This window comes from Sorghum bicolor, chromosome 8 (genome assembly GCF_000003195.3).
Source record: "Sorghum bicolor cultivar BTx623 chromosome 8, Sorghum_bicolor_NCBIv3, whole genome shotgun sequence".
Lineage (NCBI taxonomy): Eukaryota > Viridiplantae > Streptophyta > Magnoliopsida > Poales > Poaceae > Sorghum > Sorghum bicolor.
Genome location: NC_012877.2, coordinates 32,708,234 through 32,729,946, shown reverse-complemented (window position 1 = coordinate 32,729,946; position 21,713 = coordinate 32,708,234).

Below are 21,713 nucleotides of genomic sequence, written 5' to 3'. Positions count from 1 at the left end.
TAGTATATGTCTAGGTTTGGAGTAGTTTCATTTATCTCTTAAATTAAGCACAGTGCTTAGTTTAGGAATGATGATCTTACTTCCAAGGGATTTTAAATTAAGCATGGTGCTTAGGTTAAAATGCCCTTCTAAATCAAATTAGACATGGTGTCTAGGTTGATTTTTGAGCCAACAGTATGCTATAGTAGATATTGAATATTTTGTTGGACTAACCCCTGCAGGAAAACTTTCAATATCGACCTCGGAAGTCCTGAGATAAACTCACATTGGAGACAAAGAGAGAGACACATGAAGGTTAACAATTTGCACAAGGAAGACATAGCTCATTCATCATAGAAAGATGATCCATGGAACAAGACAAAGAGTGCCACAAACACGATGCACAACCGCTAAGAAAGGAAAGCTTCCACAAGGTGATACTGTACCATCACTCTTCAAGTAAGGTAACATCTTAAGGTACTTGACTATCACTTTTATAAGCTTCTCCTTGGTTTTGGTGTTCACAAAAAATAAAGAGACAAACATGTATGATTGGTAACTCCAAATTAACCAACCCAATTAATTCAACATGTTTAGTACTTTAATCTTTGTTCTTAGTACTACCTTTGTGATCTCACACTCCTAATCATATAAGCTAAAATGTTGCGCATTCAATCTTTGGAAGATATAAACAAAACATAAATATAGATAGATTATCTTTCCATTAGGTTGAGCGATCTGGTCTGACAAATGTTTTAAATGCTACACTCATGATCTTATTATCCATCAACTTTGTCTTGCTCACTATGCTTAAGGTTAGAGAAGAACAAATACACTTTTGGTTCTGTTGGTGTTTTTCACCAACAGGGCCCATGCACTTGATCTCTACCTTGTCTCTATGAGCAGGTACACTTCGAGCAAAACTTGAAGGAGTTTTACAACTCCCAGACTCCACCAAGTGAAGGGCCTGGATCTACGAGTACAAACACACTGAGCAGGATATTGGCAACGCCGCTCTTCGAACTGCTGGACAAACGAAGAACATGGGTGACACCGTATCAAGAGGTGCAGATGTCAAGGCCCACAGCTAATCAAATCATGCACCTAAAAGGATGAACACGGTGAGAAGTCTTGTCCTGAAGACTTAAAACATGGGATCCTTGCCGGACGGTAAAATCAGTATTTATCCATATTTATCTTTTCTGCATTCCTTTTCCTTTTTATTCCATCACTTACTTTTCCACATTAGCATTAGAAAAGAAAACAAAAATATTTGTTCGTTGCACTTCATCATAAAATCTAAAGCCCCATATGAGTAGACTTGTGGTTTAAAATCCATGGGTATATTTTGCTGTGGTGGCATAAAATAAATATGTTTTCATCTTACAATAAAAATATAAAAATAATAGGTGCATGATCCTGCTAAATAAAATTTATTAGGAGGAATCTCAATATGATAAAGGCTAAGAGATTTTATGCTAACACTTAACCAATTCCATAAAGCTTTGTTGTCTATTTGAGCTCCACAGAATTCAAGGATTAAAGAAGACTAGCCGGTGGAGGACATAGTAATCGCTGTTAGGGTGCTGCCGACATTCAAATACACCTCCGTCACCTGCTAGCTACATCAGAAGAAATTACGTCAAAATCCAGCTTGGGGGAGAGCACCCCCAGTTATCTAGCTAAGTGTTTCTACTCGCGTTTATACTTTACTCAAATAATAAATAAATAAAAAGATGCATAATCATAAAAACCCAAATAAAATTTTTGTGCTTATATATCTTTGCTTAGTTTGCTAAATAAATAAATAAAGTGTCTAGGTCAAACTGAACTTCAATGATAAACTCTTACATGGATATGATAATAGTTGCTCTGTCATGTACCTAGTTTTCAAGTTTGAGCTCTCTCTCAAGTTTAGACATAACTGTTATAATTTAAATCTGCTCTAAACCTGAACTTGTGGTAAGAGTACTTGATCTATAGTCTAAGTCGTTAACGGATATGATATGGAAAGGTTGAGCTGCTATTTATCTGTACCTAGAGATGCTAGAATACTGGAGAATTTTATCTTTGAAAATCTTTAAAATAACACATGATGAGTTCCTGTATGATGAGAGTTTAAATTCCTACCACAGCCATATATACATACTTATTAGACTATGAACCATACATTTACTTTTTACTGCTTATGAGCATTGAGTATGGTCAAGCTGTGTAGACCCTTAGGAGCTTGTCATGCGGTTAAAATCAAGATTCACTTGCACGTTCACTCATACATGCTATTTCTACTCCGGAAGTACGCATCGACATACATCTACTCAATTCCATCTCCAGATTCACCTAAAAGTATTCTACTCCTAATCCGAGAGAGAATAGCCAAAAACTTTTTCCTATCCCTGTTATTCCCTATGAAAAAAATGCTCGAGATATTTTGGTTACTACCACTTGCTACATTATTCTAGGAGGGTAAGTGCTCTGAAAAAAAGAAGAAAAAAATACGAGAAAATAAAAAGGGGCAAGTGCCCGGAACCTCGAAGAAAAGAAAAAGTAAGACGAGAGGTAAAATGGACAAGTGTCCGACAGTAGAATTAGGGGTACATGAAACCCATCTGAGAGAAAAAAAAGAATATAGAGCATCTCATTCTCCTCAAAAAGCTTCAAAGTGCAAGAAAGGTATGTATCCCTTAAAAATAGCAAAAGTAGAATTAGACTTTCACTATTGTTATCACCATCATCACCATACACCATTCACTCGCCACACATGCACATCTTGATTTGACTTATTGACTTGTTCTTCTGGATCCATGGTTTGACTATGCAATAAATGTCTTGTAAGTATGTATTATCTGTCTCCCACCGATGAGCTCCAGATATAAAAACCTTATTAGAGTAGGGTGAGAAAGAAGGCAATATCACTATGCCTCATACCAAAAATACCATATACTTTGAGAGAAGGCATATACCATTACTACCTTAGAAAGGATCTAGAAATACCACAAAAGCGAGATTTGAGAGAGTCATACAAGGAATCTCTGAGTTTTATTTGAAAATCTGCAAAAACTCCAGAGCTATAGTTGATAAAAGAACAAGAGACATGGCGCTTGACTTGACCGTTCTATCTTTTAACTGCTCAAGACACAAGTGACGGTTGCAAGCCCCATGGTGAAAGGTGAAATGAGAAAGTTTTAAGTCTTAACAGTTTACTCTAACTCAGAGATGAGATCTCGCTTGAACGCATGTGTACTTTTAAGGCATGAAACAACTGCAGAAACTCTTGAGTTCATCCTTGCTCAGGGATGAGCAAGAGGTAAGCTTGGGGGAGTTGTTGACGGTCCTTAAGTACCAAATTTAATCATCAAATAAATAAAGAAAAGGATCCAAATGCAACCAACACCCAGACTTAGGGTTTTATCTGACATAATTCCACGTGTTTTGGGTGTTTGTCTATTTATGCAGGGGGTTATCAGGAAATATGGAGGAAATGCCCACATGTCGGGTTTACATAGAGATATTAATGTGCCGCGCAATTTTCTATCATCTAGAAGACTTCAGAAGCCACGGGAACGAATGGGAGGCCGAACGGGCCCGGGGGCAGGGCGCGCGCCCTCCCCCCTTGGGCGCCCGCCCTACTATAGAGACCAATCTGGTCCCGTCTCGCGGATTATGCTCCACTGACCTAAAGGATCAAGGAGAACTGTTCAATCAATGTCGGTTTGATCGACAGCCCAGATTCACTTGAGGGGACTATATAAGCAGACCCCCTGGCCCCTGGAGGAGGCAATCCTCAATCCTCATTATTCATTAGCATATTTTCCAAAGAGGATTCAGAGAGAGAGGTTCCTTAGGCTTCCCACCTCATAGGGCTTAGCATCCAATGTGAGAGTAGAACTAGTTCTACTAGATTGAGAGAGATAGAGTGGAGGTGTAGATCGGAGGAAGCCCGACCTGTCGGTGTCTAATCCGAGGTTGTACCTACGGGATCAAATCTCCTAACCCGAGGCTTGCTCCTAGGATTCTTTAGTATTTCGACTTCTAAATTCTAGTAAGTGCTTTGTTCTTATTGTTCTTTGGTTTATGAGTTTACTTTAATCTCTTCCGGTTGAGTTTACAATAATCATTGCTAGCGTAAACGTGGTGTTTGGGCTAGGGTACTCATAGATATCCCCTGTCTAGTTGGACCGTGGTAGTTGCGAGGAACGTGACATCTCCGAGTTACCTTTGTAGCCCACATCCCGTTAGCAGGATCGATAGGGTTTATAGGTATGGGTCGAACATCCTTTGTGGTATCTAGATTCCGTAAGCCTCCCCAATAGAACAGTAGATCATCCTTACCAAGGTTAGAACGAGAGTGCAGTTGTAGTCTTCTCTATTCATCACTCACATCGAATCACATTGTTTGTAGCCTAAAGGGTATGAGCAATAGGTTTGTTTAGTCAGATGCACGCTTTCTCCCAGTGGTAAAAATATAAATACGATACTCTGGATAACCTCCTAGGTGAAGTGCTCACCGATATCCGTGCGCTTGCGGATCATTTCCTGATGGCGTTACCAAATATCAACACTTTGTAGCACATCTTGTATCACAATCTTTGTATGTGGTACAAATGTGTTGTTTTGCTGTAGATAGATGCTAGTTATATGTAAGCTTTGTGCTTAGTTATGGTTGTTTGAGCATGAGTGTTTGAGTTTCTTAAGTACTTGGTAAAAACTGTTATCTTGTGTGATTGTTGGTTACGTAGATCGTTCCTTAGTTGTTTCATCTTTTGTCCTCGGCAAGCATGAGTGTTAAATAGCTTTATCTTAGAATGACGCAAAAATTATGTTAATTGTGTGTTGGTTGTATCAAATTAGGTTCTCCCTCTTCGGAGCCAAGCTTATAGACTTGGTTGTTAGTTTTTGAATGTTTGAGCATCCATGCCTATGCTTGATACGTAAACCCATGTCCAGACTCTCAAATGCTTGCATATATCATGGTTGTCCTGCACCCATATGCAAATATCCTTGTCTAGCCAACTAGCTAGGATAAGTTCTCACTACAGAAAGCTTTTGACTACAGTTATTCTTGCTGGCTACAAAGACCATACCAAATCCATGTTGGACCTCCCGGTTGCCTCTCCCAAATCTTAGCTTGTGTAATGCAATCTCTTATTGCCGATCTCTAAATCTTTGCGTACAAATCATGTAGCTCCTTATCAACTCAATCTCTCATTGGTGTAATGGATTTACCTTTGGAGTTTGCTTAAGTCATCTCCAGCCTCCCCAAAGTCTTGGGATACTTATCGACTTTGATCTCATATTCCTACCCAACATGACCGCATCTCATGATGTAATTATTGGGTAATGACCTTGATGGGCACAATGCGTATCTATGTATGTCTTGTGTCTTGTTCTTATCCGTTAACCTTCTACTTGTTACCTCCAAATCTTGCTGTCATCTTTGCTTGGTTTAATTTTGTCTTGCACATGATTCTTGTCCATGCAAGACCTACCTATGTCATGTGAGATTTCATGTTGGTTGTAAGATCAATAATGTGTCATGTTTAACGATTGATGGTGCCATGACGAAACCGAGAGCATCCTGTGGCTGTAGACACAAGGTCATGCTGCTCGGCACGCACTGGTATCGTGGTTGCTAGTCATGATCTATTATAGAAACTACACCGCTGTGTTATCTTCTCATGAGCTTGTCCTTTGTTATATTTCCTTATCTTCAATCAAAGGATCTATATCAGACTTATCTAATAGGACTTCCTTCTAAAGTTGCTAAGAAGATATCCTTTGAAGAATAGGTTACCGACATAAACCTTAGCACACTGCAAGGGGTGGTAGACAAGAGACTCTATTTGTTACCCATGTAACAATATCTGTCATTTAGTGAGTAACTTGTGTCATCCACTGTTGAATCCAAAGGGCACACAACACTTAAAAGTTGGACAAGTTATCAATTAGACAAGAATTGATCCAAATCTTGATCATGGTGATCACACAGTCATAATCAACCATCTCTATTTTGATCTCTTTTGGCTGACTTTGATCTTGACTGCCTATATACGCATCAACTACAATTGTTGCCACCAAAGAAGATAACAAGTCGATCAATGAAGCAAATATGGCTTCCTTCTCCAAACTCGATGTTGTCAAGTCAATTCCCTCTTGGATAATCACACCTATAGTACTAGATGCTATATCTAGGTCACAAGCTAGGGAAAAGCATGTCCCTAGTCTTGGCCAGCATCATTATGTGTATGGCGCTATCAAAGGTTTTCTTTCTGACTTGATTGGATGAAGTGCTAAAAGATAATCATCATCTCTTATCTTCTGCAGCACAATCCTTTCATGTGGAGCATACCTTGAGCTCCACAAAAAATGGCCCACAATACCAATGCTTGTGCATCCTTGAGTTGGTGTTCAATCCACAATTGAAGTTGTTTTCTAAGACAGATGTAAAGAAAACCCTATCCTCGATCCTCCATGAAAAAGCTGCGTCTACATGAAGAGTTTGAGGGAGGTTTTGTTTTGTTTGGTTATCCATATGGTGTTTGCTTGAGCTAAATCTTGGTTAATAATGAGAAGACTCTTAGATCTATATACACACTAACAATTCATGCATAATGAAGCTAGTTTGCGCGGTGTGAACTGAACCAAGATGAACCTTAGGATGACCTATAAAAGACTCCTTTCACCCTTGGACACCTAGTTGTTACCCTATCGCATCAACCGATATTTGAGCAATCTAGGCGTTCTACAAGTCAAAGATAATTGGAAAGGTGTTAAATAACAAATCTTAGATTTATTATCTTAGAGCTATTGTTTGATCCTAGAAAGGAATCCTCAATCTCAAAAGTAGCCTCACCAAGCTATTATGCTACAATGCAAGTCGACCAAGAACCTACTAAGCCGTTGCTTAATAAGGAAAATTTTAGTTGACTTGCTTGGTAGTAGCTTGTTTCCCTAGTTCGGTGAATACTTGCAACTTTTGTTGTCCTCTAGACCCTCTTATCATCTGTCTTTAGCAATGCTTATCTAATGCTATCATGCCTTGGGTATCTTCTATGTTCCTTTTACCCAAGAGGTTGTATTGATACGACCTAGGAAACTGTTAACACTTGGAGCCATGAAATTCCTTGAATCATGAGCATTGACTTGATAGAATCAGATAATACAGTGTTGTTATTAGAGAAGGAGAACTGCACACATGGAACCTTAGGTAGCTTTCCATTGATTGGCATCTGAATGATTAGACCTTACGACTAGAATAGACATTGTTTGTTGGTTAGTTTTTTTCTCATAACCTCAAAGGATGTTTATCTAGTTCATGATCTCATCCCCTACGAAAGGTTGTACTCCAGCCATTTTGGTAGAGCACTGCTTTTCGAGCTTTGTGAACAAACATGGAGACATTGTAATGAGTAGTCTATTATGCTCTGAATTATCCATCTTACATTGGGAATGAAAAACTATGTTGTCTTGAATTCCTCCTAAAGTAACAATACTTCATGGAAGTCAATCAAGGAAATTCTTTAGACAAAAATTCACTATGAAGAACCAGTATGAGAAAGTGTCCTGACCAAATTAGCCCCCCCCCCAAATGCTCGGGGATAAGTAATTGACTGCTATCGCCAATGTTGGAAGTGAATAACATGCTTCTCTACCCTTGAAAGTCTTTCGCCCTGAATCTCGGGACGAGATTCTTTTAAGGGGGGGAGGGTTGTAACACCCCAGGTGTTTGCCATGAGTTAGACCTTAGGTTTTGAGCTCAAACATGCCAAGATAAGTGGTGATGATCATGTTAAGGTCCATCCATGTAAGTGAGCCTCAAGTTAAACTTGGATAATGCACCCTTGCTTACATATAGGCCCTTTTCAATGTGCATGCTTGGGTGATATTAATGGAACCTATTTCTTGTGTCCTACATCCATCACTACCTATAGTGAGCACTCAAAAAGTTTCATGATGTTTGGAATCAAAAGGTCACATGAAACAATAAGTTACATGCCTGTTGAAATAGCCTCATTAAGTGAATAGAACCATGGGTCAACAACCAATCCTTGCAACCTTGCCCATTTGACTCTAGATGAACTCTACAACAAAATTCATGACGGGTTCATGTTGAGCTTGTGCCCAAAAAGTGCTTCAATTAGCCTAAAACCTTAGTTTGAGCTTTATCAAGTTGTTGCATTGACCAAAGTGAAAGTTTGACTTCTATACTAGTTTTGAGATTTGACCTTAAATGAAAGTTGTAGTTTAGATTCTGTAGAACAAACTTTGTTTAATGATCGAGAGCTATTTTGGTCCCTAACCTAGTCAAATTGAGCTTACAAAATTCAATGTAGTGCTGTTTTGGAAGTAAAGAATTTTGGCCAAGTCCTCAAGGTGTTCAGTTTTGGGTATCCATATTGGGAGCTTTGTATCTTCCAGCCCAGGCTGAACCAGTACAAGGTCCTTTAGTAAAAGTTGTAGTACAATTTGTATGCTACAAACTTTATTAAAGTGCCCATGTCTGAATCATCTTCTAAGGATGTCAAATAATGGTCACAATATTAAATCTGCTGTAATTTCCAGCACTTCGAAATTCTAAGTCTGGGATTGGAGTTCATCACGTTAGCATTCCGCGTTCTCCAAATTTTGTTAAACAACTTGTTTGGGTCCTAAAGTAGAAGTTGGAATACATATTGTGGACAAAGAGCATACCAAAAGATGACACCAGTTTGACTTCGGTTTGGTTATCAATTCTTGGTTTTCTAATCATTATCAATTCATTGACACTCATAGATTGGCATCAAATTATCTACTAATCTAAAACTCTATTGGCCATGACCCTTAAACGAGAAACGTAGAGCAGCACGAGGACAACAAACTTCGTTTTTGGTCCATGTCCAAATTCGGTCTAGAGCTGGCACAAATCGCTTCCCACGCTGAACACATCCTTGCCCGCCACGTGCTTGATAAAATGCCCCAACGGACAACACGTGTTATGGACGTGGTTACCAAGCACGAGTTCAAGATCTCCATTGCTGCCACCTCCACCTTGCTCTCTGCCTCTCTGATGCCAGGAGCAGATAGGAGACATTCCTCCCCATCTCCAATGCCCCCTTCCTCTCTCCAAGTCCTCCTTCTCCCGCTCTCTCCCTCTGTCCTCCATGGACGGACAGGCACAGGTTGCCACCATTGGTGAGCAGCAGAGCTCCGCCCCCTCTGCCGTCATTCAACCTTCCTTGGCCGAACTAACCTCAATGCCCTAACTGATGTAGTTGCGCACATCATCCCCTCGTGGTCTGCGTAGGAACAACCACCGTCATGGCGCTGTGGACGCCGTGGACGAACTGCTCTCGTTCGAGCCACCAGTGCACAAGGTCGGGTGATCTTTGGCCAAACCTGGTTGCCCTATGGGTCTCTTCGGGTGCGGCTTGGCACCACGAGACCTCCTGGGCCTCCCCCAATGCCCTAGCGCCGCTCCCTGCCGGAGCCTGAACCCGACCATCTCCTCTGTCTCTGCTGTGTACAAAGAAGAGAAGAGGAGGGATCTCGGGTTAGAATATGAAACAACTCAGGGTTCCAGATGCGAAGCCAATCATATAAATAGTGCTTATGGGATGCAGCGTGATTCATGGAAAACACAGGGTTCCCGATGCAAGATGTGTTTTCCTTTTCTTTTGTTTTTACAGATTTCTGGGTGAAATTTGTTAATGCATAGAAAATGCTAGAAAAGTCATAAAATAGCAAATGTGGACTTTGTAGAATCCTTGTGAAATTCTCTATGCAGTAGATCTATATTATTTCATGTTTTAGTTTGAAGTTTTAACGCTAAAATTAGATTTGTGCAGTTCGGTTTTAATTGCTTGTTATATTTGTGTTTTTCGTAACCACTGTATTATTGCTCCAATAAGTGTGAAAATATTGTGACATGCTTTACATATAATATTTGATGTCTGGTAAAATTTGTATGAATTTAGGAATGACAAATCAAGAGTTATAAAAATAACAATTGCCCTGTGTTGCTTTGCTCATATTCTGAGTTGGTCTGCATGTTTATATTGTTTGGCTCAGTTAGGTTGTGAATCATGCCTGGATGAAAATATATGAGTTGTAGTACTTTTCGTAAGCTTTCGATCAAGCTAAATAGCATAATTTTTGGTTAAGCATATGTTTAGTTATAGTGGTTTAAAGTACTGTTTCAGTTTCTGTCTAAACCCAGACAGGGATGCATTGTTTGTTATGTAAGACCTTGTTAGTTGTAGACTTAACTCTAGATGTTTATAACAAAGTTGTTCACAATTTAGTAATCTTTCTAGAGAGTACATAACCATAACTTATGGGCATATGAAACTCAAGTTATGGCTATTTAATATGGCATGATAGGTTCTGTCCATGTTTTGAACAAAGATGTCTTCATGGAGCTTGATAAATCATTTATACCTGTAAATAAAAATCTAAAAATGGAAAATGTTGTTCCAGTACAATTCTATGATAGTTTTGTATCATGTTCAAATATAATATGGTCATGTGTTTGAAGAAAATATGATTTGAGCATTTATCTTGCTCTCACATGGTTAATTGCAATAGCAATTTGTCTTTTTCATAGATGATGCTATGTTTAGTCAAATACCATGAAATTTATACCGTAGCCTATTGATGGTATGCTGAGGCTACTATAATTGTTGAGGAATATACTGTGCATGTTTGGTATATGTTCTTTAATTCACCTTATTATCCAAATGAATTAAGAAAGGCATTAAATAAATTTATTTGGTAATGACCACTATGTTTTCTGGTGTTCTTTAGATATGTGCAAACTGTTGGTAACAATGGTTTTGTTAAAATGCATGTTGGAAACATAAGTTAATAATTAATTGTTTGCAATTGTTGTTTCTGGACAGTTTCTGGAACTGTTTGGATTACAATATGTAACTGATGTTTTCTGGGAATCTTGTTTATAGCAAAGATGTAGATAATTCAGTTATCTACCTGCTGTTAAAATTTGGTGGCATTTGGTTATGCGGTTTGGGTGTTATGTCAGTTCAAAGTTGGGTTTTAGAAATGGTTGCTCTCTGTCTTGTTAGGACCTGATTCTGTAATCCTAATATTTTGACATGCTAAACTTGTGAATCATGATTTGCTACCAAAAGATGAAATGCAGATAATTTCTTAAACTTTCCAGAATGTCTTAATTCATGTCTTTTGGAGTTGTGTAACTCCAGTTATGATTTATTTACTCAGCAGCTGTTAACAGTCCTAAAAATGGCAGATTCCTTTTATTGCATTCTTTGTTGTCTTAACATGTTGGTTCTGTAATCTTTAAGTAAGCAATGAGGAGTGCTCAAGTATGTTTAGTGTAAACCTACTCTTGCATTGCTTCCTGTGTGTGATGCATTCTCTATTGCACTTCTATATGTTCATGTACTTGCATCTTGCATCTTATTTAGGTACGAGATGAACCACGTGAAGGACATGACGGTGGACCTATCGGAATGATGGAAGGACTACACAAGTGTTACGAACTTGGATGTCGTCAAGATGGCGCAAGCTAACTTAACTGACTTGTGTCGGATTCCAGGCAAGCCCCAGAGCATTCTAAGTCTCCTACCCTCTCTTTTTACAAAAGCACAAGAGTATAACTTTATATGATGCATTAGGTGATAGGAGTTGAATGAAACCGTTGGTGCATATTTCCTACCTTGTCCACTATATGAAACTACCTGAACCTTTACTAGTATAAGGAAGACGTTCTATGCTTAGCTATGCTTAGCTCGGTAGAAGCCATGTGATTTCCTGTCACCTGCGAGAGATAGGTGGATACTTGATCACGGTTGGCTATATTTGGTATCGTGGAAATAACCATGTGCTAATAATGAAATGGGACCGAGCGGGATGACGATAGTGAAGCAACAAGGCATGGAGGTCTTGGGTATGACTATCCCCGTCTGTATCGTTTAAGGACCGATACGCTGTATGTCCTCTTGTCATGTTGAACGCATGCCTAACACTTAGTTGGCCGGATAAGTCGTTCCGACCGTGAAGCCTACGAGTGCATCTCTGGCCGGATACCCCGATCGGTTAAAGTGCGCACCTCGGTTGGTAGCAAGGATGTGCGGAGAGTCAATGGCGTAAGACCGAGGTGTCAGGTTAGAGTCCTGACCCTGGCAGATTGGCGGTCCCTGGGGGTGCGGCGCCGTACAGACCCGCGAATTGGTCTGGAGTTGTGCTCTAGGTGATCCGAGCTGCCCTCGCGAGGTATGCTTGGGTGAGTGCTAGGAATACCCCTCCAGCTGGATAGGAATCGATTCGAATCGCCGTCTCTCTCGGATAGTAAGAACTTGACTTGAGCAGCGGCAATGTAGATACACTAAATGAAACTTAAGGGTTATGATGATGATGATGGCTACATGATAAACCAGATATGGTTATTAATGTGATTCTTATTAATCAAATGGTTGCTATAGAATAGGTGCAAATCTAGCTATGGTAGCTTTATTGGACTTGATGCTAAAATATTGACTAAAAGGTTGAAAGTAAGGACTTATGATAGTAATGCTCTTTTTGGCAAAGATATGCTATCCAACCAACTCCACCAAATAGCCTTGCATATCCTTGAGAGTCTTTTATTTTCTCTCCTATCGGGTAAGTCTAGTTGAGTATATTCGAGTACTCAGGGTTTATCCCACCATGTTGCAGGTGAAGTCTACAACCTGCTAAGGATGGTGGCTAACCGCTGGTGGGCTCGGTGATTCTATATAGTGTTCTCATCTACATGCTTTTGTCGAAGGAGGTCACTTATGCTAGCAATGTATTTGGAACTTAGGTTATTGTAATCATTTGAAAGCTTTGTTGTTTTCTAATCAAGTAGTGGAAAATGCGCGCCCTTGCGCGCAAAAGTGTTAATCACAGTAGTTTGCTAAATGATATAGACAGAATTAGATGTGTTATTCAGAATATTAGTACATATGATACGAATAGCGGTGATTGGTTATTGTGTTTATTACAACATCGTTCATAGTGGTAATAATTCTTGGTTGCCATTGGTTGGTATTAGTAGCGTGGAATAGTAGTGTGGCGTTGTTCGGTGGGTACAGAAGTTTTCTACAGCGGTGAGTGGAAACATTGTAATTATTCATTAGGCGGTGTCGACGAAGTTGTCGATATCTTGTTTTATGCGATGGAGAGCTGATCAGTAGTTCATGCTTCGATTAGATTCACAACCACATACATGTTCGCTTGAGTTACGTACCGGCGAGAAGTCCTCGGTTTCTGATTAGATAGCAAAGATTTCAGTAAGTTTAGTTGTATATTTTGATTTCTGTGGGTTGGGCTGGATTTTTTGGGCATTTCGAAATAAGGGCAAAATTAATTGTCGGTGTTTTACCTTCATAATCATATGCCGACGTAGTTCTGTTATGTCGTGGGTATGCTGAGGTTGCTTCATCATCTGGCTGTGGGTTGACGTATTGCTCAGTGAAACCTGTTCGTTTGTCTTGTAAGAATAAAATGAATAGATATCTGATGATTCCAGTATAATAATTGTGATGATTTTGTTGTGTGGAATGAGTAGTTACCTAATGTGGAGGCAGTGATGTCAGTTGTCTCGTACCAGATAGGCCAGACATTCAGTAGAAGCCTGCCTTGAAGCATTCTTCTGACACTTACAGTTGCTGTAGGTGGGATTTCATCGAGACAGTGTGTCTCCGCGGATATGATATATGTATAGTTACTGGCGTTCAGTGTAATCTATCTTATTGTGGCTATTTTGTTTAGCAATGCATCAACTGTTGTGTGGCTGCATAGATGCGGTGGAATGCCAGATATTTTCATCTGGATTTGCTTGAGTGGTTTACCTAAATTGCGTGCTGAGGTGTTATAATCAAAATTGTGTATAGCTGACAATTGTGGGTAGGCTAGAGTAGCAATAGAACCGTATTCTGGGTTCCATGGTATAAGGTTTGGACTGAGCGGAGTCATATTTAGGTATCCTTTTGTTAGCATGTCTCTGCGAGCACTAGGTGAGTGTATGTGTAGTAAAAAACTTGTTTCGTACCGTGATATATCTGAAATTTTGATAAATGCTCCGAATTGGGTTTCAGCTGCTGCTTGAATGGCTTGTGGACTAATGTTATATGATGCATGTTGTGGGAATCTTGCAATGATTGTTTCTTGCAGTTGAGTCGTCCTTTGTTTGATGTCTTCGCCTTCATCAACGATGGTAAGATTGGAGTAGTAGAATCTGTCCATATCAGTGTTTAAACTCTACAATAAAAGATATTGGATTAGATTTAGGAGTACAACAGTTATGGTGTTCTTGGCCCAGTAAATAGGGAACGGTATTTTACTGTGCTTTATGAAGTCTCGATAGTAATTTAGCAATTTATATATGTTGTGAATAAATTTAGGCTCTATTGATGTTTAGAATAAAAAAAGTAGTAGTAGCAAAGTAAATCTTAATCTGAGTAGAGTTGGACTGAATATTGTTTATATAATTGTTTTATTTGTTGCAGTAACTGTTGTATAATATTAGCGAAATGTCAGATAACTATTTGTCACGGTGTTATAGGATTTGAATGGAGGGGAGACTTACTTGAATATTACCTTTTTCAAGCCACTGGCGGAATGGATGAGCGATGGGAACACCGATCTGTTTGGTACTGAGATTTGGAAGATTCTTGTTCCTATGGTGAGCTGCCTCTTGCGCCTTTGTCAGATTCGATTTGCTGGTTCTTCCGTCGATGGTGACCTAGGGTTTGCAGATATGGAGCGAAAAGCTTGCAAGGTGAATGGGAGATGTACTGCTAGTTTGGGTGCTTGCGTTGTTAGCTACCGTTGGTGTCTACTGCTTATCTCTATTCATGGATTTGATGGAGGGAGGATCGCTTGGTGCTGAGTGGCGGCGGTGGGATTGTCGGGGCAGCGGATCTTCGTGTGTGAAGCTATCGGGTGGGGGGGGGGAGGGGGGGATGGATAAGGGGGGAAGGGGGGATGGATAAAGGTGATGTCTATAGGAAGAAAAATTGTTTGTGGATTGATGGGCTTTTTGGGCTGTGTCATTTTTTTCCAATATATGGGGAAGGGGGGGATAGATAAGGGTGATGTGTATAGGAAGAAAAATTGCTGGTGGATTGATGGGCCTTTTGGGCTGTGTTTTTTCCCCAATATATGTGTAAATGTGTATTTTTGAGCGGCAACGGAAATTTTGTAGTTTCCTTTGGTATGTAAGCGTTGTGTTGAAGATTGGAATTATATTAATATTAATAAGATAGGTAAGTATTCCGGAGTAAATATAAACATGTAGTAGATCAATTTATTTTATAGTATTAAAGGATCAGAAAGCGTTTGTTCATAGGTATATATATTTATATATAGTATAAACGGAAGATACATTATATTTTACATAACCGGAATTTTACAGCCTATGAAAGTGCTTGTTCGTAGATGTATATTTAGTACAACCAAAAGAGCTGAACTGTGGTTGAGCGATGAGTCCTGGCGTACCGCAGTACCAGAGGGTGTTGCTGCTGATTCACTGTCATATGATAGCCGATATAAGGAGTTGTAGATCTATAGGAAATTAATATTTATATGAGTTAGCCGTTGTATTGTGAAGATGTAATAAGCGAGTATGGAATAAGTAGCATGATTTTGGAGAAGACAGCAAGATGTAAGTAATGTATTTGAAAAAAAAGTACCTGTTTATTGCTTGCTTTAGTGGCGAAGATTAGTAAGTTGGTTTTGATCTGTACTTCGTCTCCAAAGTGATAGATTCTTAGCTTTGCTGTAAAATAATGTATGGATACTATAATAATCCCGAGATGTTTTCTAAAATTTGATAAAAAGTTCAGTTAATTTGTTTATACCTTGTTCTGCTTAAAGATATGTAGTCCATGTTTTGCAGCCATATAGTATGCTTCTGTTGAAATAAGCCGATTATTTACCGAAATTTGTACCTCCATAATTTCATCGCAAGGAATCTGCTTTAGAAAATCTGTGTACATTTTGCTGATATCTTTATGTACTTGTTGTATCATAGTTGCAGCTTTTGAGGCACAAAGTAGCAGCTCGTTAGTTTCTTCATTGTATTTGTTTATCTCTGATACTAATCTGGCGAGTGTGGAGTAGTCTATGTCTATTACGCTGTACCCAAGAACATTTGTTTTGTGCCTTAAGAACCGGTAAATAGCATCCGCTTCAGCTTCGGTCTGTGTTGTCATTGGTATTGATTTATGGTAGTCACTAGATTTTTCAGTAGAGATATATGTGATGAAATTACCGCCTGATGTGTTAGGATATTAGGCAATTTCCATGTCATTTTAATTCCATAAATTAACAATATGATGATGACATATATGATGTTATTGATAAATATAAATATGACATGAATCATAATTACGACATGTAACCATGATCCATAAAGCAAATCAAATATCAAAGCATAGCATGGTATATAATTATCTGTAACAGCACCAAACATGATACAACTATCGAAACAGATAAACAGATATACTGAAACAGAAAAACAGATACTAGCGAAACAACAGAACTGAGACATATACGCAGAGCTTAAACATAACAGGAACAAACAACAGATATCTTCTGAAACAACTAAACAGACCTACTAAAACAGGTATGACACAACTATTGAACCTGCACGACAGAGCTACTGAAACAAACAGAGACAGAGCGACGTAAAACTGAGGGAAGATGAACAGATCATACCCTGAGACTCGCGCATCCAGATTTTCAGAACTTTGTCCTTCCTCGATCGCCATGGAGTAGAGACGAAGGTGAAGACGTCGAACCAATCACCGGGAAGGAGAAGACGGCGACCGGCAACACCAAGAGACCTCCGGGAAGAAGATGAACAGCAACAATGGAGTTGGGCAGTCGCGTAGACGCTCCCCAAAAACCTAATTGCCGATCCCCCGTGCAAGGTCTCGAACGGCAAGGGCTCCGGAGGCACATGCCCTCTCGCTCCTCCGTGCGCGCGAAGTTACGAGATGGGGATTCCTACTTTGCAACGGAACTGTGATCTGTGTGTTCTCTCTTCTTGTACCAAGGAGATGAGTCTCCTATTTATCCTTGTGGCTGGAGAGGAGAGGGGAAGGGACTCCCCTGCTAGCGGCTGAAGAGACGGGCATCATCAGGGTTTTCACGCGGAGCTGAAACTCCCTCAATTAATTATCGAAACACCCGCAGATAATGAGTTGAAACTCCCACATAATTGAGTTGAAACTCCCGTACCATCAGCCAGCCACTCCAACCCTTGGACTTGCTCCTATTTGGTACAATGTATATATTGTCCATAATTACACACCATAGAGTTTATTGATTTATTAAATCTAAATGGGTCTAACCCATAATAAATCCAACAATCCCCAAAACTCTAGGGTTTGTAATTATGAAGCATCAGAACCACAATTCTTTGATATATTAGTGTTTCGATGGAGACTATTAAGTTGAACATCCATCTAGAACAAAAGTTTCACCCACACACAACTGAACAATGGACTATGCCTTGAATTGACAGTTTTGTGCGAGATGAGGTCCACTCAAGCTCTTTGCTGATACTTGGCTGCACAAGGCATCCCCGCTGTTTGAAGCATATAAGTCACACTTCAGTGCCTTTCATGAGTATTTAGGGATTACCCAAGTCCCATAGACTGTGACCAGCAGTCTGACTCATATAGGTGTTTTCCTCAAAAGATGTTCTGTAGGCCAACATCTCATCTGTATAAGACTCTTGGAATACATTAAGGTAAATACCAACCTGCCTTACAGAAGGAAAGTTGTACATCAGAGATAGGTTCAAAAGGGAACTTTCCTCTCAATCTACTCATAGCTTGTTTCACCACTCTACTTCACGGGATCTCCGATCACATAGAGCAGGTTACCACTACAGTAGATTAACTTGTGGGTCTCATACCCATCTCTCTCGATGCACTTTCTATCACATTACGTGACAGTCCCTTAGTGAATTGATCTGCCAGATTATTCGACGTATGGACATAGTCCACCGTTATAACTCCGGAGGTTTTCAACTTTCTGACAGATTTTAATCGTCTCTTAACATGCCTTGTAGACTTCATGTTATTCCTGGAACTGTTGACTTTAGTAATCACAGTTTGGTTGTCACAGTTCATGGATATAGCCGGTATCGGTTTTTCAACTACTGGTAAATCCTTCAGGAGTTCACGAAGCCACTCGGCCTCAGCCCCAGCAGTGTCTAACGCTGTGAGTTCTGCTTCCATTGTAGACTTCGTTAAGATAGTCTGCTTGCAAGACTTCCAGGAAACAGCACCACCTCCAAGCAGGAACACATATCCGCTCGTGGCATAAAGCTCATCAGCATCAGAGATCCAGTTGGCATCACAATAGCCTTCCAACACTCTAGGGTTTCCGGTATAGTGAATACCGTAGGACATAGTCCCTTTCAGGTAGCGCAACACTCTCTCAAGAGCACGCCAGTGATCATCGCCCGGTTTTGACACAAACCGACTCAGCTTGCTCACAGCATATGAAATATCAGGTCTCATTGCACTCGCAAGGTACATAAGTGAGCCAATGATCTGGGAGTATGTTAATTGATCCCTTGCTATTCTTCGATTTTTCCTCAATAGCACACTAGGGTCATAAGGCGTGGGAGCAGGATCATAGTCACTAAACCCAAAGCGACTTAATACCTTTTCCACATAATGGGATTGTAACAAAGTTACCCCACCATCACCTTCTCTGATAAGCTTGATGTTAAGAATGACATCAGCTTCTCCCAAATCTTTCATATCAAAATTACTCGATAGAAGTTTCTTTACTTCCTCAATCACATTGAGATTAGATCCAAAGATCAAAATGTCATCAACATAAAGGCATAGCATAACAGCCTCACCCCCACCATATCGATAATACACACAAGTGTCAGCTTCATTCACAACAAAGCCAGCAGCTATAAGTGTACTATCAAACTTTTCATGCCATTGCTTAGGTGCTTGCTTTAGGCCATATAATGACTTTAACAGCCTACACACCTTGCTTTCTTGACCATCCGCAATGAACCCTTCTGGCTGATCCATATAGATCTCCTCATCTAACTCTCCATTAAGGAAAGCCGTCTTAACATCCATCTGATGAATGATAAGACCGTATGAAGCTGCCACGGCAATCAAAGTGCGAATTGTAGTCAATCGAGCGACCGGTGAATAGGTGTCAAAGAAATCTTCCCCCTCTTTCTGGGTATATCCTTTGGCCACCAGCCTTGCCTTGTACCTCTCAATTGTACCATCAGGCCTAAGTTTTTTCTTAAAGATCCATTTGCAGCCTATAGGTTGACAGCCATAGGGACGGTCAACGACCTCCCATGTTCCGTTGGACATAATAGATTCCATCTCACTCCTTACTGCCTCCTTCCATAAGTCGGCATCAGGAGAGGAATATGCCTCAACAATAGTAGTTGGCGTGTCTTCCACAAGGTACACTATAAAGTCATCACCAAAGGATTTTGCAATCCTCTGTCTCTTGCTCTTTCGAGTGACTATAGTCTCATCCTCCTCAGGGATGTGCATGTGAGTCTCCTCAGCATGATCTATAGGAATAGACAATTCTTGCTCATGGGGTATTGTAGTCTCATGACTTATTTTACTATGTGTATTTTTCATGGGAAACTCATTCTCAAAAAATGTAGCGTCTCTCGATTCCATGATAGTATCAACATACATATCAGGCACATCAGATTTTATAATTAAGAACCTATATCCAACGCTGTGGAAAGCATAACCAAGGAAAATACAATCAACAGTTTTAGGTCCTAATTTACGCTTCTTGTTGATTGGCACATTCACCTTTGCCAAACAACCCCAAGTGCGTAAATATGAAAGATTTATTCTCTTCTTTTCCCATTCCTCGAATGGAGTGATCTCTTTGTTTTTAGTAGGAACCCTGTTTAGGACATGACACGCGGTCAAAATTGCCTCACCCCACCATTCCTTGGATAATCCCGCTGTATTTAACATGGCATTCACCAACTCTGTTAAAGTACGGTTTTTCCTTTCGGTAATCCCATTGGATTGTGGTGAGAATGGCAATGTCCTCTCATGAATAATACCGTGTTCCACACAAAATTCATCGAAATCATTTGAGAAATATTCTCCACCTCTATCAGACCTTAAATGTTTTATTTTCCTCTCTAGTTGGTTTTCAACTTCAGCTTTATAGGCCTTAAAATAATGGAGCGCTTCATCCTTTGTTTTTAAGAGATACACATAGCAAAATCTAGTGGAGTCATCTATAAATGTGATAAAGTATCTTTTACCGCCTTTAGTCAAAATACCATTCATTTCACACAAATCGGAATGAATAAGTTCTAGAGGTGCCAAGTTCCTCGCCTCAGCAGCCTTATGAGGCTTGCGAGGTTGTTTTGATTCAACGCATACATGGCACTTAGATTTATTGACCAAGTTAAATTTAGGAATTAAATTCAGATTTGCTAACCGCATAAGACAACCATAACTTGCGTGACAAAACTGTGAATGCCATAAATCCGACTCATCAGAAATATCAACAGAATTCACTATTTTATTACACACATCATGTAGAGATAAGCGGAACAAACCTCCGCAATCATATCCTTTACCAACAAAGGATCCATGTTTCGACACAACACATTTGTTCGATTCAAGGACAACTCTATAACCATCTCGACATAGCATAGAAGCACTAACAAGATTTTTCTTGATAGAGGGCACATGCTGCACGCTCTTCAATGGCACCGTCATCCCCGAAGTAAACTTCAGAATGACCGTACCAACACCAAGAACATGAGCACGCGACCCATTTCCCATCAACAAGGCGCCAGACCTCCCGACCTGGTAAGTGGCAAACAAGGAAACATCAGCACACACATGTATATTTGCACCACTATCCATCCACCACTCAGGTGAATTACAAACTGAAAGAACATATGGCAAAGAATTACCATACCCAGATGTTCCTACAGTCTCAGTAGTTACAACATTAGCTGATTTCTTCCCTTGGAAGAACTTGCGATCTGGGCACTCACTTGCCCAGTGTTCCTCACTGCCACAAACAAAGCAGCCTCCCTTCTTGTTATTGTTGGTAGTTTTCTTGAATTGAGTGGACCGATTGGGCTTATGGTTGTTCTCTTTCTTTTTCTGAATTTTCTTCTTGTTAAACTTGTGGAAGTTCTTCTGCACCACATTGGCAGTAGAAGGCTCAACACCTTTCCCATTATCCTTTGCTCTCGCCCTCTCCTCAACATCAAGAGTACCAATGAGTTCCTCAACATTGAACTCTTGCCTCTTGTGTTTGAGAGAAGTAGCAAATTCCTTCCAAGAAGGTGGTAACTTGGCGATAATACCGCCAGCCACAAACTTGTCAGGCAGGGGACAAGGGAAAAGTTCAAGTTCCTTAGCCAGTGCTTGAATCTCATGAGCTTGTTCCACTACAGAACGGTTCTCAACCATCTTGTAGTCATACAACTGCTCCATAAGATACAGCTCAGTACCAGCGTCTGTAACTCCAAACTTAGCCACAAGAGCATCCCATAACTCTTTCCCGCTTGGAAGAATTATGTAGCTTTTCTGAAATTTTGGATCAAGTGCGCTAATCACTGCACCTCGAAAGAGGTTGTCATCAGCCTTAAACTTAGCCTCATCCTCAGGAGACAAGTTAGCAGGCTTGCCCTCAGCGGCATGATAACATGACATAGCAGTTAGCCACAATTCCATCTTAGCTTTCCAGAT